We start from the raw sequence: 15,318 nt of genomic DNA, 5'->3' as shown, positions 1-15,318 counted from the left end.
TCAGGCAGGGAGAGTGGCCCGGAACTTTATTATAGACAAATACCTCCAATAAAGTATGCACACTTCTATCTACCATCAACCAGTGATATCCCACTTGGTGGAGGCTCCAAAAATAGTGCATTCTTTGTACTTATGCTGTCGTAGCAGATTGCTCGTTGTTTATAGCAAATATAGCCTACCTCCGCCCCCCCCCACCCACGATACAGTAATGAAATACCAAACAAAGGGGAAAACAAAGTTTTCTAATTTATTTCATTCCCTCTCCTGCCCCTTCCACTTGCTTCTCCTGAGTTGTGAATGATATTGCACATGGTGCCCCTTCTTCAGATTCATTTATTGCCTGCTCCAGAATGCTAGTTGCTGGGCTGGTGCAGTGGGCAGGGGGGGAGGAAGTACTTGACAACACTTGCTGTGATATGTAAAAGACTACGGTGCCACTGTGTCCTGGGACCTCATGTTAGGAAGAACCTACAGGAAGAGAAAAGAACAGCCCCAGGACAATCTCTTCAAAAAAAGGTAAGAACGTAAAACATCTTTGTACATGATACAATTGCTTAGCAAGTGTATCCCCAGGGGAGGAGGAAGACAGGGAGTGTGGAAAGATAACAGAAAGAGGTAGATACCTGCTGGGTGGTGACATCAAGCCTCCAAACTCAGCCTAATCGAGGACTTCACTGTTTTCCTTGGGAACAGATTGAAAGCCACCTTCATGTGTTGGGTGAGCTGCTTCAGGGTTGTAGGCCCCCATCTGCTGTGTTTCTTTCCCAGTGGCTGTGTGCAGCCTTGGCCTACATGAAGAATCCAATGAAAGAACATTAGAGAAACTCATACAACACCCCCAGTGACCATAACACCACCCTCTCAGAGCCAAGACTTCACAAATGAGATAATGGGGGCGATTTTAAACCCCAAGAACGGGTGGGTTGGGGGCAGGTGGGAGTTGAAAATAATTTTTTTTAGGTCGCGACCACAACCCGGCTTTATTTACGGGTTTAACGTCAGCGCGGAAAAGTACAGGCTTCCCAGTGGGAATGAAAAATCCGAAAATTTTGCGATTGCGACTCAAAAAATAACTATTTTCAACTCCCACCCACCCCCAACCTGTCCGTTCTTGGGGTTTAAAATCACCCCCAATCTGGTCTTTGTGATGGCAGTACTAAGTTGGAGCAGAACTTGCAAGTACTGAGTAAAAGTTGTCATGGACCCACCAGATATGCCTTGTACCTTGTATTGCTTGCAAGAGTGCAGTGGAAAGGAAAACATTTTCTCATCATCCTGCATCTCTAAAGAGTCAGGGAAGCATCAAATCTGTGTGGGATACTTTACATGGACAAAGAGGCACAATGCCTGAACTTACTTTGGCACTTCTGCAGATACCTGGAAACCTTTTTTGCGCATCTGTTTCTAAAACAGATTATCTGTTTATTATCACATTGCCATTTGTGTCCTACATTACAACAGTGACTATACTTCAGAAGAATTTAATTGGTTGTAAAGCGCTTTGGGACATCCTGAGGTCGTGAAACGCACTATATAAATGCAAGGCTTTCTTTTTCTTTCTTTTTAAGTGCTGCTGGACCTGAGTGTCTGTGTTGATCTGGTCCACCATCCCCTTCCAGGCAATTGAGCGGTTGCCTTTGTAGGAAGGTGGCCCCATCTTCCCAGAAAAGTCACCATTCTTTACTACATCTCTTGCAGCAGAATCTCTTGGGCCTCATTACTGAAAGCGGCAGTTTTGCTTGTATTTTAGGCACCACCTGTGGCTATTGCTCTGATGTGTAATCATGGATAAAATGGTCAGTGCAGTTTCTGCGTAATCATTAACGTACAATCAGAATGTTAATTTTTCACTGTGTTGGTCCTGGTCATTTCTTTATAATTAACACGTGAACATAAATTCTGCATGTCATTCTTCTAATTTCTTGGCTGTACAAAACCGGTAGATTTCTTGCCCTTTTATTTGCCAGCGATAAAGTAGTGTGATGGCATGGGTGCATGGGTCCTTCAAGATGTTGTGCCCAGCGAATTGATGTTTTCACCCAGCCATTGATGGTAGTATAAGTAGAGGTGAGCTGCTTCTTTATAGGTAGTGAGAAGCAATCGGATGGTCAGCCAATGGCTGATAATCTGCCACACAACCCAGCAACCAGTTCGAGTGTAACATGGGTAAAGACCCTGGAAAAGCTGCTTGCTTGTCTTCTGAATTAGATAACTGTACATGGCATGAGGGGCCTCCAAATTATTTTCAAATGGGAGGAAATAAGAAGTAAAGAAATGTACTTGATGTGGATTTAGCTAAAAACACAGCAAGAAAGCATATAATAATACGTCCCTAATTATTTGACTTTTATTTTCTAATTTATCCCTTGTCTTGATCTCTGGGTTTTGCCGCACATACTTTTCATCAGCTTTTCCTCACCAGGGAAATGGTGATGCTGGGAATGTATATATGTGTACTTTTATAAAATATTTCATGAATGGGTCAATTTTGATTGGGTAAACACGAGACACACAAACTTACTTATATTTAAATGACAAACAGTTGACTCATTCATAAATTCTTGATAAATTCAAATAGCTCATCATACTTGTAACATTTTTTGTATTTTGTTGGCTCTTATTACCACCGGAAACATCTTAAGTTTGCATTGTTGACAATGAATGAAAATCTAAAAGATTTTCACAGCTAGTGGACCCAGGTATTTATTGCTAAATTGTTGCTGAATTCAGAAAAATACACACCCTATTCATAAATTTCAATAATGATAAATGTCTGTAACGTGGATATTCACAGAGATGAATGATCGCTGCAAAATAATTGTTTGCAATATTCTTTGTTGTATAAAAAGTGGAGAAATTCAAACTGCGGGAATCCAAACTGATATTAAAGTTGAACAAAAGTACAAAAAGGAACTGTTTTATTCCATTCACGTGGAGATGCAAATGGTTGAATACACTTATTATTCAGTGGTGTCACTTATTTGAATTTATTCAGCACTATGCACTGAGATTACTTTTCTACTCCACAGTTGACAGAATTACGCCAATCAAAGCTCTAAAAGCAGTATGGTTTAATCATTTGTCGTAAGATTAGTTTAAGTATCTGGCTTTGTCATAAAGTGGCACTGTAACCATGATAATATATAATGTGCAACAAAATTGGCAGGTCAGGGAGCAACTCAAGCAGGGTTGTTACCATTAGAAAACAGATACTATAATTCAAATCAATTACCATAACAAAATAGATATTTTCTTTCCTATTTGTTCCAAAATAGACCATTCTTTGGCCAGTCTATATAAACACAAATATTATGAATAGGAACATAGGAATATAGGAACAGGAGTAGGCCATTCAGGCCCTTGAGCCTGCTCCGCCATTTGATAAGATCATGGCTAATCTGTGATCTAATTCCATATACCTGCCTTTGTGGCCCATATCCCTTAATACCTTTGGTTGCCAAAAAGCTATCTATCTCAGATTTAAATTTAACAATTGAGCTAGTATCAATTGCCGTTTGCGGAAGAGAGTTCCAAACTTCTACCACCCTTTGTGTGTAGAAATGTTTTCTAACCTCGCTCCTGAAAGGTCTGGCTCTAATTTTTAGACTGTGCCCCCTACTCCTAGAATCCCCAACCAGCGGAAATAGTTTCTATCTATCCACCCTATCCGTTTCCCTTAACATCTTCTAAACTTCGATCAGATCACCCCTTAACCTTTGAAACTCTAGAGAATACAACCCCAATTTGTGTAATCTCTCCTCGTAACTTAACCCTTGAAGTCCGGGTATCATTCTAGTAAACAAAGGGAAAACCATGGTCTGCTCTCGAGTTTATGGACTCGGAGTTATAATATAAAGTCAAAAAGGTCTTTATCTATATTTGTATTTCCTATGCAGTTAAATCTGATCAATGCTTTCAGCTGATGCAATTTCATCTTGTGTTCATCATCAAGTAAGCAGACAGCCTACACGTTGTACACATTGTGCTTTCCCAGCTAAAAAAAAATTGAATTAGTGTATTAATTCAAGAACGGAAGAGGCTGATCCATGGGGTTCCCTCAACTATAATAGAACATCACCTGTACACACTTCTATTTTCTGAAAGGAGCTGTCAACCCAGTATTTAGAGACCATAGTCTAGTCTCCACTCGCCAGTCTGTTGGGAGTAAGACTTGAACCCTTCATCTTCTGATTCAGAGGCAGGTACCTTATTGCTAATCCAACAGCTCACTTCCCCTAAATATGTAGATGCTCTTTCCCTGGTTGCAAGCCTGCTCACTGCGTGATGTTTGCCCATAATTTTAAGGCCAATAATGACAAAAGTGATTAGTTTTAAGCTTGGTGACTACGTGTATTAAGGAAGGGCTTTTCATTCAATCTATAATGCCTTAGAAAGCTCATAAATTACATTTATTTGATGAAATTGTTTCGACATCTGAAACCATGTAATGTTTACCATTGATATCTTCAATCACCATGATCAACTACAAACAACTTTGCTAATCTTTAACCTTTGCTAATAACCTGCATTCCTAATTAAGTAATGACAGAACTACAGAATAAATACTGTAAGTCCGTCCGTTGTGTTCTGCTTTGGGCAGGTTCTATCTCAGGAGTCACACATGAGATTCTTGAGTGGTTGAGGTAGTTTCCCATCACCTTCCTCACAGTTTTATCTTTGGAGTGCCTTCTCTTAGCTGGGCTGCAACCTAGCCTAAAGAGCCCCACCTACCCTTTAAATGTGTGGGGTTGGGGGGGGATGCAGGACACCCACACCCATTGGACTCAAGTACCCCTGCTGGACGTCAACTCAGTATTCTGAGCTGGCGCTCCAGTCTGTTCAAAAAAGGGTAGAGAGATAAACCCAGTAACTACACACCAGTTAGCCAAACGTCAGTGGTGGGGAAACTTTTGGAGACAATAAGCTGGGACAAAATTAATTGGAACTTGGAAAAATATTGGTTAATAAATGAAAGCTAGCATGGATTTGTTAAAGGCAAATTGCATTTGACTAACTCGATTGAGTTCTTTGATGAAGTAACGGAGAAGGTTGATGAAGGTAATGCAGTTAGAATTAACAGCGCAAATAGATGTAAATGGATACAATATAATTTGCAATTACAGAGACAGGGCTGCAGGGTGACCAAGGCTGTGAGCAGAATATCCAAGGGTATTCGATATTTAGGAAGGACAGGCAAAAAGGAAAAGGAGGTGGGGTGGCGTTGTTATTAAAGGATGAAATCAGAGCAATAGTGAGAAAGGATATTGGCTCAGAAAATCAAGATGTAGAATCAGTCTGGGTGGAGTTAAGAAGCACCAAGAAGCAGAAAACACTGGTGGGAGTTGTCAATAGGCCTCCAAACAGTAGTGGTAATGTAGGGGATGGGATCAAACAGGAAATTAGAGATGCATGTAACAGGGATACTACAGTAATCATGGGTGACTTTAATCTACATATAGATTGGACAAACCAAACTAGCAATAATACTGTGGAGGATGAATTCCTGGAGTGTGTATGAGATGGTTTTTTAGACCAGTACGTTGAGGAGCCAACCAGGGAACAGGCTATCTTAGATTGGGTATTGTGCAATGAGAAGGGGTTAATTAATAATCTTGTTGTGTGGGGTCCTTAACATGATAGAATTCTTCATTAAGATGGAAAGTGAAGTAGTCCAATCCGAAACTAGGGACCTAAATCTAAACAATGGAATCTACAAAGATTTGAGGAGTGAGTTGGCTATGATAGATTGGGAAGCTTCATTAAAAGGCACGACGGTGGATAGGCAATGGCTAACATTTAAGGAACGAATGCATGAATTGTAACAATTGTACATTCCTTTCTGGTGCAAAAACACAAAAGGAAAAGTGGCCCAACCATGGCTACCAAAGGAAATTAAGGATAGTATTAGATCCAAAGAGGAGTCATATAAAGTTGCCAGAAAACGTGGCGCAAGCCTAAGGATTGGCAGCAGTTTAGAATTCAGCAAAATAGGACCAAAAGATTAATTAAGAGGGGAAAAATAAAGTATGAGAGTAAACTTGCATGGAACATGAAAGTGGACTGTAAATCTTCTACAAGTATGTAAAAAGAAAAAGATTAGTGAAGACAAATGTAGGTCCGTTATAGTCAGAAATGGGAGAATTTATAATGGGGAACAAGGAAATGGCAAAGCAATTAAACAAATACTTTGGTTTTGTCTTCACGGAAGAGGACACAAATAACTTCCCAGAAATGCTAGGGAACCAAGGGACTAGTGAGAAGGAGGAATTAAAGGAAGTTAGTATTAGTAAAAAAAAAGTGCTGGGGAAATTAATGGTAGAAAGAATGAGGAGAGGCAATATAAACTAAATGGTACAATTTTAAAAGGAGTGCAGGAACAGAGAGATCTGCGGGGTATACGTACACAAGTCTTTGAAGGTGGTGGGACATGTTGAGAAGGCATACGGGATCCTCGGCTTTCTAAATCGAGGCATGGCGTAAATTCTAACCCCAAGAATGGGTGGGTTGTGGGCGGGTGGGAAGGTAAACATTGTAAAAAAGTAAAACCCAACCCCAACTCACCTCCAACCCGCCCACTTCCGGTTTTAACGGAGGCGGGTTGAGGGGCGGGTGACCAACCCGCTCTCAGGAGGCAGGTCGGCCACTGAAATCTTTGAAGGAGGTTGCAGGCCTCTATTTTAACAGTATTTTTATTTTTAACTCCTGGGGGCCGGGATTCCTGGGCCTTCTGCTTTATGCCATGTAAGAGGAGGCATGAAGGCCTGAATCAACAGGTAAGTTCCTTTATAGCACTGCTTGGGCCAAGAGGAGCAGGAGTGCCTCCCGTCGGCCCAACAAGCTTACCTGCCGCAAATGGGCCCCCGTGATCAGCCGAACTACCCAACCCCCCACCCCATGTCCGACCCTCCCCCATGATCTCCGTCCCCCCGATGTCCGACCCCAATGACCAACCCCACCCCGATGTCCGACACCGATGACCGACCCCTCCAATGTCCGACCCCGATGACTGACCCCCCGATGCCCTCCCCGATGACTGACCAATGACCGACCCCCGACCCCCACACCCGATGAGCGACTACTCCCCCTCCCAGATCTCAGACTTACCTGCTTGCGTCCGCTCCCTGGCTGCTCTCCCGTCCGACTGACAGCCAGCTTGTCAATCTTGCTGGCTATTGGACAGGAAAGCTACAGAAAAAAATTGAAAGACATCCTTACGTCAAAATCGTAAGGAGATCTTCCTGGTTTCCGGTCCAGAAATCCCCCCCCTCCCCCGTTCTCCTCCTGGACCAGCGTTAAAATTGACTCCATAGAGTGCAAAAGTAAGGAAGTTATGCTGAACCTTTATAAAATACTGGTTCAGCAACAGCTGGAGTGTTGTGTCCAATTCTGGGCACCACACTTTAGGAAGGATGTCAAAGCCTTAGAGAGGGTGCAGAGGAGATTTACTGGAATGGTACCAGAGATGAAAGACTTCAATTATGTGGAGAGACTGGAGAAACTGGGGTTTTTCTCCTTAGACCAGAAAAGGTTAAGGGGAGATTTGATAGAGGTGTTGAAAATCATTAAGGGTATTGATAGAGTAAATAAAGAGAAACTGTTTCCAGTGGCAGAAGGGTGGGTAACTAAAGGACACAGATTTAAGGTAATTGGCAAAAGAACCAGAGGCGACATGAGGAAAAAATGTTTGTGCAGTGAGTTGTTCTGATCTGGAATGCACTGCCTGAAAGGATGGTGGAAGCAGATTCAATAATAACTTTCAAAAGTGAATTGAATAAATACTTGAAGGGGGAAAATTTTCAGGGCTATGGGGCTAAAGCAGGGGAGTGGAGCTAATAGGATAGCTCTTTCAAAAAGCAGGCACAGGCACGGTGGGCCGAATGGCCTCCTTCTATGCTGTAATCGTTCTATGATTCTATGAAGTACGATTACTGACAAGTCAAACCAAGTGTAAATTTAGATAACGCTTTTGGCTGAGATTCAAACAATGAAATTTTGTTATTAGTCAAGACAGATGAAATAAATCTGAATAGCTGTGGATAAAACATAGCTTTTTGCTACAAAAACCACAAATATATACATACAAGCCCAGAAACTATTGCCAGCGTAAAGCATTAACTGCCTGATTCTGACCAGCAATTCAGCAGATTGTGCAATTCCTATTCACTAAATGCTTGTCTTGATTGCTGACGGGCAATTGAACTGGCAATGCGCTATAGCGCACAGTCTGTGCATTGGGCTTATTCTGCTTGCAAATTGGGTGATTATTACTTGTTAAGGGTTGAGTCCATGAAATTGCTGTCTTCACGCATTGCCTGTGCACTGGATTGGAGCTCAGGCAGGTTCTCAAATGTCAGGAATCAGCAGAAAATTGCAGCAATACGAATCAGTCTTTGCAGTCATAAATGTCACAGCTATAGTCATCATTTTCAGCGCTCCCCTGTCTCTTGACTTAGTGGAGAGGAATGAAGAAGAGTGAAGAAGGGCTGCCAGAGATGTCAGATAGTGCCAGTGTTGTATGGTCTGTGCCCTCTGCTATGCAGCTCATCATATCTACAGACCATGGTGTCAGCCATGGCTCTGTGGTAGCACTCTCGCCTCTGAGTCAGAAGATTGTGGGTTCAGAGTCCCATTCCAGAGACTTGAACACAAAATCTAGGCTAACACTGTAGCGCAGTACTGAGGGAGTGCTGCACTGTCAGAGGTTCCATCTTTCAGATGAGATGTTAAACCAAGGCCCCGTTTGCCTTTTCAGGTGGATGTAAAAGATCCCATAGCACTATTTTGAAGAAGAGAATGGGAGTTCTCCCTGGTGTCCTGGCCCTCAACCAACATCACTAAAACAGATTATCCGGTCATTATCACACTGCTGTTTGTGGGACCTTGCTGTGTGCAAATTGGCTGCCGCATTTCCTAAATTACAACAGTGACTGCACTTCAAAAGTACATCATACGCTGTGAAGGACTGTGGGACATCCTATGGTCATGAAAGGCACTATTTAAATGCAAGTCTTTCTTCTTCCTTAAGGGATAGCTACTCAGAAATGACTAAGCAGGCTCAGGGTTAGCAGCGAGGCAGTTGTAGAACCATCTACTTTAAAGAGACCTGCAGATAAATGCAAACATAGTGGCAGCACTGCTAGAGTCCATCAAGGTCAGAATGGCTAAAAGTTTTTATGTCTTCAGCTCCTTCCAGGCCAGTATAAGGGACATCGCCAGGTGAGCGATGCTTTATTCAGCAAAGCCAAAATTTCTAATCTTCTTTCCCACTAACCAGCAGCGGCAGCATTAGAGATGCTGCCCAATTTCACCAGATCGCTGCAGTTCCGAAAGTTCAGAAGGTGATGGGTTGAAGCCACCCATGTGGCTGTCCAGCTCCCAACGTTCAGTGCAAAATAGTCAACAGGAACAGAAAAGAGTTCCATTACATTAAAGTGCAGCTGATCCGTGACTACCAGTACCTTCCAGGCAGTAGCCATGATGGTTGAAATTTGTGCTAAACATCTGTGTCAGCCTTATTTGAAAGCAAAGAGAGGCAGGAAGGATGGCTCTGTGAAGCCCAATACCCTCTTCAGCCTCAACTGATGTTACCTTTGTAGCAACCATGGAATGACGCACAGCAGAGATATAATGAGGCCCTTGCAATGACCAGGTTCATTATTGAACCTCCCATTGACATGTTGATGCACTTGCTTCAGAAGGCTGAATAGATCAGGGAGAACTTTATAGCACAGAGCCTCCTGGAGGCTTGAACATCATCTTCATCTGCTGCAGGCTCCACAACTTTGCTTTACAACAATGTCTTACCATGGAGGAAGAGGAAAAGCAAGTGTTAAGACCAGAGCAGAATGCAAGCACTGACTATGAGAATGTAACTCCGGAAGCACCAGTGCGTCTGCAATTCAAAGCGTTTGTCCCTTTGAAGAGACCATGCTCTGAATCACTGGGACTGAGAGAACGCAATGAATGGGGAAGGTTGAAGCCAAATGCCTCCCCTTAGTTCAGGACTAGCACCATCCTTCACCTGTTATTTATTTCCCCTCCCACTGTAATCATAAACAGTCTTACTGCAGTTTGTTTTTAAGTTTTGTCTGCTGGAAAACTGCTGAAAGGAGTCAGGGAGGAACAAAATGGAAGCATGTCCATATATGGGTTAAATGGGCTAGTGTCACTGATTGGCTGAGGGTGGATGATGTCATGGTCGTGTGGATACTGCATGGTGTTGGGAGTACGTAAAGAACTGCCTTGAGGAGGAAGGGCAGAGCAGGAGCAACAAACAAAGGGACAGAGTGTTTCAAGACATGATGGCTTGTTCTCCAGAGGATTGGGATGATATCCATCTTTTGTACTTACAGCCTTGTTACTGTGAGCTACTAGTAATACTTGATCATTAAAGTTACAGATTTCACCGTATTGGTTGTCTTGTCGAACTGATCTACATCCCGACTCGCTCACTATCACACAGGTATATATTCAAACACAGCACCACAACTCACAGTACATTGCCATGACCAAACTATTTGAAAGGATATCATACAGCCAGCATTGTAATATATATTCCAGTTCTGCTTCTGTAGGTATCCTGAATGAACCAAGCAGAAATCCCAGTAGCACTAAAGAAACTAACACCTCACATCATGTTGCATCACTCACAGCACCTGTTGAAAGCAACAGGACAGTTATATTCACCCTGGAAAATTTAGGTAGTGAGTGCAGGGAAGGAGTCCCAGGTAATTCACTGAATCCAATGGTGAAGAAACATGTGGTGATGGCAATGGAGGAGCAGGAACCAGTTGGCTGCACGGCCAGCTCATGTTCTTCCTCAGGTGCAGAACCTCAATATTCAAAACTCGTAGCGCCTGTTTATAAAATAAGGGCGCGTCATCGGGACCTGACATACATTATGTAAAAAAGGACCCTGCGGTTTTGAACAGGTGTCCTTGCGGTCATTTGAACAGGTTAAAATCCAAACTGGTTGGCTTTCAGCAGCTCCAGGGCGTGTAAATAACCTGGGCGATTTTAACTACCTACTCGCCCGGTCAAAATCGCTCCGAGGTTTTACACACCATCACCGATAATCTCTGGAGGAGTTCTCCCGCTAGCTGCTGTTAGAAAATTGGTGGAAACCCTGGAGAAATGACATTTACACTGTTTCTCTGGGTTATCTGCTGAAGTTATGGTAGGAGATCGGGGAACCGCCGTGGAAATTCTACCCCAACATGTGGGAGCATTTAATGCTGGCGGTCAACTGGGAACAGATAATAGTGAACTGTTCTCAATCAGCAGTGAGCCAGCCATCTCCTAACCACGCCCCATCCACTCCCCCCCCCCCCACCCACCCATTTTGCACCAACAGGAACATTTCTGCTGTTCAGCACGTGGTGGTTGATATCCTATGAAACCAAAATAGGTCTTCTCTGGCATATCCATGTAGCTCTGCCTAGGTCAATAGGCTGAGCTCCTGGGGTAATGGGAAGCGCTGCAGAATGCCTCTGGAGCAGCTGCAACTGCCTCCAATCCCTCCTCCAAAATTCCTGTTTCAAATTTTGGAGTGTAAGTGGAGGAATTCCCATCTCCAGATATTTGCTTGCTGTAACTAGAATTGGAGCTGGCAGCAATACTGTAGTGAGAAAATTGCATGAAAAAAATACAAAACATAAAGGGGCTGAACAAAAGTTACAGATAATACTAATGGAAGAATTTTAGCAAAAGGAATCCAAAAAACACTCATAAACAAACTTCAGGTCCAACATGAAAGACGACAGCACAACATGGTGTTCCAGCTCTCAAACATTGGAGTCTGCCTTCCCTCCGACACCCATTTGTTAACGGGCATGCAAAGTGGCAAATGCATTCACACGAGAAATCACAGCTGACAGCTGATAATATCAATTTGCGTTCAATCCAAAGCTTTAACAAAGCCAAGAAATTGTGTGTCATATGAATCATGCAAGAAACTGGATTATGTCTACTTGCCTATTTCTCTGAACCCCACTTGCCCAATCAGGGCCTGTGCTACTGGTGCATCTGATCAGAAGAACTACTCTTAGACAATGATACAAATAAGTTAATTAAAATAGATCCAAATCACAGCCGCAGCCTCTTCCTTCCATATAGTTCATGTTGCTGCGTGTGATGATTTCTTCCTTGGTACACCAACAATGTCTCTAATCTGGGACAGCAGTACATCCACATCACCCTCAGAGAAGTTAAATGCTCGCCATTTTCCCTCTGTTGCATCACCCATTTCACTTCCTTTTCCAAGAGCCTGCTCAGCCCTTTAACTGCATGCAGGCCTTTTGATTCATAAATTGTGCCCTTGTTCCAGCATCTTCCCCAATTTTATGTCTCCACCTTCCCCCTCTCCGACGTATCTGACCTCCTGCTGGCTGGACTCATTCCACCAGGAATTCTGACGGGGTCAGCCTCTTCTGCTTTCGGTGGACATGAATCGTGCTGCATCGCACTTATGCTGAGATGTCAGGGACCCATGAATTTACAGGCCAAAGTATTTAAGGCTCTGTGACAATTAAATCTGCATAATGGGTAATCCATTTTCTTGCCTACAAATTTCTAACAGACAATTCGACCCACCACTGAAATCTGTCAAGCAGAGCTTCAAATATGTAACTCCCCATTTCCTTGTTCTTTTTTTATGCGAAATGTCAACCTGAAGTCGAGGAGTCACTTTTTCTTGGGCTTTTATTGGGAAGAAAATGTTGCTACAAGTTCTTTAGAGTTGGCTAAGCACAGAGTTTATTGGATGCTGCATACAGGGATTTGCAGTCAAAATCGGCAATAGTCGGCTGCTACTATACTGTTTCGGGGTTTTTGTTCTAGATATTTTGCCTACTCTGCCTACCTGTAGACCCCACTGACATTCACTCAACAGAAAAACCTTTAGATCTGTTGCCAGACTAATTGTTAGTGTCCTGTCCACTTTAAGCTGCTGCTGACTCCCCTCTCATAATAGCAAGGTCTCAAATATAGACATTCATAATGCTGGGAGCTCACCATGGATATTACAATTAGGCTGATGCCAGGAACTATGGCAGGATCAGTCCACTTTCTGCTAGGCCAGGGTGAATCACGCTCCACACCATAGGATTTCACTCAAGCAGAAAATCCACGCCACTGTATGCAATGCCTCCTATGAAAAGAACTATTTTCTCCCTATATCTGTTCTGGCTGACTGTTTCCTTCAGGCCTTTTTATTTAGTTAGAAGAGCTGACCCACTATTGTTCACTAAAAATTGCTGCAATATAACCCTTTAAAATGAAGACACGAGGATTTATTTTTCTTTAGAAATGGTGCAATTTAGTTTCATAACTATGAGCTGTGAGGTTCCCCTTAATATATTATCGTATACATAATATATTTTAATAAATGAACATAAAATTAAGAATCGTAATTGTGTGCTTTTTTAAAATATATGTTTGACCCTTGGTATCCAGGGAGGGATCCTGAAGTTAAAGAAACAGTACAATTAAATAAATTCTACCGATAACCCTAAAAGTACACATTTCTAATTAGAGGCAAACATTGATGTGGTGAGTCAAATCTTTAAAGACTTACATGGAGGTTTAACAGAACATTTTATTCTGGTTGGGAACAGCTGCTAGAAATTTCTTCTTGCTAACTAGTTTGGCATGAGTTACTTTTGGTTAGGAACATAAATTTGTTTGTCTCCTCATCTCTATGATCCGTTATGCATTGTTACATTTTTGGTTTTCAGTGTCTACAGCTAGGGCGCATCTGATTCCTTTTTGGGATTAATTGTCAGATTCAGCTTTTAGCAATTGAATAATTTATCAAGTTGTGAATAACTTTTCAAACATTTTTTCCATCATTTGCATAAATTGGAATAAAATCGCCAACTTTACCTAAAACTCGGTGATATTGTCTTTTGTTCAATTTTTTTTTCTAAATATTCAACCCTAACCATGTTTTTCTTTTGAAAGTTATTTACATCTAATTTGCACCAGCCTGTGCATTGGTTGCCCAGGAGCCAGTTCAGCTGAATACATGGAGATCGTTGGCTGGCTGATTATAAGGTTGTGAAATTGACCTGAAATTGACAGGTTGATTGTTGAAACAGAACTAGAACTTTTGGGTATTGAATGGAAAACTGTCACCCAATCAGTCAAGTTACATATACATCGTGCTCAAAGAATTGTAAAAAAAATGGACCACTACAAAGGCTACACGATCTGAGAACATTACAGTAATGTAATGTGTAAATGGGAAATGACATTGGGAGGTTACAGTATTTGAAACCACATTTCTCTATTATACATAACTTACAGCTGCATTCCATTGGCCACATAATGTATTGTTTCTGCATTTAATTGAAGAGAATAGAATTAAATAAGAAAGTGTAAAACATATAGTCAGGTAAAAATCACGATCTTCTACTAGTTATTTAGCAGTCACGCAGCCTTATCATTCATTAAGGTCAGTATTTGTAATGACATGGCAATGATTAATATCAATTTTGGAAACTGAGTTATATTTCTTGGGACCATGCACCTGTAATAAAACTGTCGTCACAAAAGGTGAATAGATCACTATTCCTCCCTGCATATGAGATGTAATTATGATTTCCAGTCCCCAGCCAGTCATTAGGTGTCCCTGAATCTAGCTGTACTTTGCCAGTTGTAATTGGCCTATTATACTTTTTTTTCTGTCGTTAAAACCTGGTGAGTGAGCTATGGCTGTTTACTATTCCAATCCCATGCTTTGACATTTCCTCAGGATGTTGACATCAATACTCATATGTTGATTTTCAATGAAGGAGGAAGGAAACAATCTGCTCACCTATTGTTCTACTGGAAACACTGGAACACCTTTAATATAATAAACATAAATGGATAATGCAAGAATATTGTGGAAACACAGATTTCTGCTTTTTTATTTTGCCAAAGTTATTTTTTTTTCTCAAGGTAATACATTTTGTACTTAACAAAATGAGGGATATCAGTACTGGGGATTGGAATATTTTCCACCCAGTGTCAACATCAAGCTCTCCCAGATCAAGTACAATATGGAGTCAATGCAATCTCTCTTAAGTGCTTCAACAATGTGCTTTAAATCCAACTTTAGAAAAAGAGTAAACATTCATGCCAGTAGTCATTTTCACTGAAAAAATGTATTTAATATCTCAGGTTCATTGGTAAACAGAAGCAGTGAGCTCATGTGTAGTGTTGCATATCAGAGGATGCACAATAAGTAACAGTTGCATGCCTAAATTATTCCATTAGTGAGGAAGAACTCCTAAATTGTCAAAGTCAAAAGTCAAAAGTGAAGTATGAAAAATTGAA

Source organism: Heptranchias perlo, chromosome 7 (genome assembly GCF_035084215.1).
Source record: "Heptranchias perlo isolate sHepPer1 chromosome 7, sHepPer1.hap1, whole genome shotgun sequence".
Lineage (NCBI taxonomy): Eukaryota > Metazoa > Chordata > Chondrichthyes > Hexanchiformes > Hexanchidae > Heptranchias > Heptranchias perlo.
This window is presented reverse-complemented; position numbering follows the sequence as displayed.